The sequence below is a fragment of the Saccostrea cucullata genome, unplaced genomic scaffold (genome assembly GCF_032062105.1).
Source record: "Saccostrea cucullata isolate Sc308-1 unplaced genomic scaffold, CSIRO_AGI_Scuc_v1 ctg5784, whole genome shotgun sequence".
Taxonomy (NCBI): domain Eukaryota; kingdom Metazoa; phylum Mollusca; class Bivalvia; order Ostreida; family Ostreidae; genus Saccostrea; species Saccostrea cuccullata.
Genome location: NW_026929169.1, coordinates 33,564 through 37,724, shown reverse-complemented (window position 1 = coordinate 37,724; position 4,161 = coordinate 33,564). Strand labels below are relative to the sequence as shown.

General features: G+C 29.6%; 1 long non-coding RNA gene across 1 annotated transcript; it reads left to right on the top strand.

The window, feature by feature from the left end:
• The first annotated feature begins 2,586 nt into the window (after nt 1–2,586).
• Nucleotides 2,587–3,419, top strand: LOC134279974 (uncharacterized). Its single transcript, XR_009994802.1, has 2 exons — nt 2,587–2,811; nt 3,329–3,419. It is a non-coding gene; the product is annotated as an uncharacterized LOC134279974 (long non-coding RNA).
• The last annotated feature ends 742 nt before the right edge of the window (nt 3,420–4,161 follow it).

Below are 4,161 nucleotides of genomic sequence, written 5' to 3'. Positions count from 1 at the left end.
AATTGAAGTGGATATAGTAATGCGTTTGTATTTTAGTTTTGTTTATGAGTTCGTCTGCTAACGGTAGTGACTATATTACATCGAAACTGTTGTCGCTCTTCAGTTATGCTCTTTCCGAGGGGATCTTCCACTTTGCGGTGCCCTTACTTGTACTTCGTTTTATCGTGTATATTCACTTTTATTATACAGTTTGACACTCCAAACTGCACTAAAAGAGTAATTTGTATAATTTTATATTTAGGTACAATTTCTTTTTTATCTAGCTGTATTTAAGGGGTTTTTTAAATAATATTCAACAACAATATCAAATATAAAAATAACATGCATCACAAGCCTTCAAAATATCTTTTGAACCTCTACGCATTTTTCAGTCTTTGAATCCATTCCCGAATAGCCAATTTATAGTTCGACATAGGAACACCTTTTAGACAATGGTAAAGCGCTTGCAACAGGTTGGTTGCTTTCGCAAAGTCTCCCTCTCAAGATATCTTGATTAGCAGTCTCACGAAAAAATCATAAAGCAGAGACCAGGGCTGTATAAAGGTTGAGGTTAAGAATTAAAGTTCATTCGGTAACGATGACTAGAGTAATGGAAACATTTATTTGTACAAGTATCTTTGAATTCAAGAAAAAAAGTGTACATGCACATGACTTTGTACACTATGCGGCTTAACCAGTTACCATTTTGTCTAAACACCTAGAATAGCAGATTTCATGATCTAATATTAATAAATTTCAAATGTTTTTCTCATATTTTTGACAGTTTCTCGTAAAATTGTTCACAAAAGTACTCAAAGTTTCGTGTACATTCATTTTTCTTAAAAGATTTCAAAATTCAAAGCCTGAAACTCTCACATTCAGTCAACTGACAATGTACTGAAAGGGAATTTAAAATTTCATATATTTTTTTTTGTAACTTTCAAATATGTTCAAATAAAACAGATCTGCAAAATCAGAATCATGGAGCAGGTCAATTTTTAGAAATTTGATTTTATTACCATATTTCGTATAGGTAAAACTAAAATAAAAACGTCTTGACGTTCGAATAAGGAACTACCACATCATATATACCATTTTATTACTTAATGGTTTGATTCGTTAGTAGATATCATTTTCTGCATGTAACTGATACTGTTTGAAAAAGGCAAGTTATAAAGATGACGTCGTTTAACGTCGAGGAGCAGTTACTAGAAATAACATTATATAATGCGTCCTAGAAAACGTAAAGGAAAATCGATTAAAATGCTGAGACGCAGGGGGTATGTTTCTAAACATGATTCGAGAATTTTTATGTAAACCACAGAGGAGAATTTTGATCGGTAAATTAGTCGATATCAGGTGATATACATGTACATGTACGGTCTGTTGTAAAATATGAAAATATTTCAAAAGAAATAGAAAGGTCATAGAAAAAAAGGATGGGCGCCTTACTGTTGCAGATCTGGTAAGAACTTGTTTTTCTTTGTTATAACTTTATAGTCTACAAGTAATTATAACTACAACTACATATAGTAAATTATAGATTTCTTTAATTTAATGTATTTGTTACTTTCATGGCACTTTCGTGCACCTTTAATGTATGGAAGATCCAAATCCAGGTGTATGAATAAATTGTAGAGAAACATAGGATCTCACAATTTTCTTTTCTTACCTTTGTGTCGTTTAGAAATAACACATATAGCTACATACATTCTTAGTTTTGTATTCTGACTGGAAAGAACGTCGTTTCGGGAAACAATATATTTTAAATTTTCCTTCGTTGGATATGGAGGGAATAACGTACATGTGCATGTAAATTTGTGTTCACTGTGCTTTGCTGTTAAAATTCTTATTGCTAAATACCCAGGTAGCACAAAACGTTTTCATAACATTATATTCCGGTTGTAAGGATGTTATTCCAAAACGTTTTTGACATAACGTTTGAAAAATGTTTTTATAACGTTTTATCTAGGTTATAATGACGTTTTTAGAAAACGTTTCTCAAAAACATTTTTAAAATGTTTTTCATAACGTTTAATATTGGTTGGAAGAAAGTTTTTAGAAAACATTTTTGCATAACTTAAAAGGCATTATAAAAAATGTTTTCATATTCCATTGTTTGAGAAAAACTATTCTAAAAACTCATAATATGATATTAAGAATATACACAGTGTGTTGTGTACGTTGACTCAAATTTTAAGAATATTTATTTTTAAATTTAATGAAATTTATTATAAATTCCGATTACAAATGATACTAAAAAACATGAATATAACATTGTCTTAAAATGTTTGGAAAACGTTGTTAAAACGTTATAGAAACAACAAATATCTCTATATATTTCAATTCTTATAAAAAATATACATTTAGTATTTACTTTTTTGTTTGTTTGTTATTAATACTAGGTGATATCTTTTAAAGCATATTAAGGGAAAAAAAAATCAACAAAAATGTTTTTAATTCAGTTCTTTTTTAATTGTTTTATGTGCCACATTGATTTCCTAAAAAAAAAAATAATGATTGTGAAAAATGTATTAAAAGCCATTTTAAAGTATATTTTCTAAGATGTGATGTAGTTCAACAAAATAATGCAGTGCATTTATTCACTTGTGTTGTTTCCTCCTGGATAACGCGTTTATCAAAAGTTAATTGATTGACACAGCGGGATGCCGTGGTCAGCGCTGATGAAACCGCTCCTTGCTGCAAACTATTTCCACGTGATCTATATAGGTCAACTTATCAAGATTTTGAAAAACCGGGCAGCATTCTTGAGAGACAAAGAACAGGATTTAGGGAATATTTTACATCACCGTATGGTATGTTGAGTTTAAAGTTGTATTCATCGTGTATACATGCATGTATTAAGAAATAGTATTATAGCTGCATCTGTTTGTATAAGCCTGAATCATTCCTTGTAAACAATGGTAAATGATTGTATATATCTTTGGATATTTGAGGGCGGTTAATTGGCTGTTTTTGAAGAAAACTGATCATTGAAGTTTATCATGATTGTGCATTTATTTCACATATGTATTATGTCTTGTGTCTAGTGTGAATTTTCTTTATTAATGTGTACTTTAGTATAATCACCCCAGGCTTAGAGATAAATTTTCAAATTGAAAGCTTCAAAATAGGATTTAAATAGATCGAGTACGTTGAGTAGGTTGAGTTTGCGTGTTTGTGTATGTGTGTGGAGGGGGGGGGGGGAGGGTGGCTTAACGTGTTGGTTTAATACTTCTTTGGAAATGTAAAATTATTTTTATTTATATACAGTGTCATGTATATATTTTTCAATTTACAATTCTCAAAATGAATATCATTTTTCATTTTACAGCGGTTGTTTGCAAAGACTAAATATTACATGTTATGAGAAAAATTGGACAGAATGAAGTTTGCTACACACCATCTTTGAGGGATTTACCGGGGTATTAATTTTAAAGGTATGTTTGAAATTTCCTGACACGAATGCATAACGGAGATAGATTTATCATGTTTATTTAGTATATATTTTATAGAACTGTTGCCAAAAACATGCACACTTTTCTTGTATTTATCGGATTTATGACTGTATAGTTTTTAAATCTTCTAAAATTATTCTCTATATCTTTGTTTTTCAGAAGAAAACAAAGAAGTCAAAGTGCCAAACAGATGATTTCCGAAGGAAGAAGGATATTGTGATTTTTTTTCTTATTTCAATTGTGACAAATCTTCCCTGTTAAGAAGACTGTTATTGACAGTGTACATGTGGATGTAAAAAAGAGTTCATGGATTATATTTGTGAAAGAGTTTAAACCAATTAAAACCATAGGAGGTACAATACTTTTTTTGTTGTAATTTTTTTTTAATCCTTTAAAACATGTTAGAAATGTTCTGAAAACGATTTTAAAAATGTTTTGAAAACGTTTTCAAAAATGTTTTCCAAACATTACAGGACAATGTTTTTGAAAAACGTTATGATAACGTTTAAAAAACCATACAAAATAACGTTGTAATAACGTTTTAGAAAATGTTTTTATAACATTTTGAAAACGTTTTGATAACGTTTTAATAACGTTGTTGTGCTACCTGGGTAAATGTACATAAAAGAAGTACATGTATGTTACATTAATCATTGTGACTTTATATTGTAAAATTGATAAATGATGCCAAAACTTCATGCGTTTTTTTGTTGATAGATTTAGT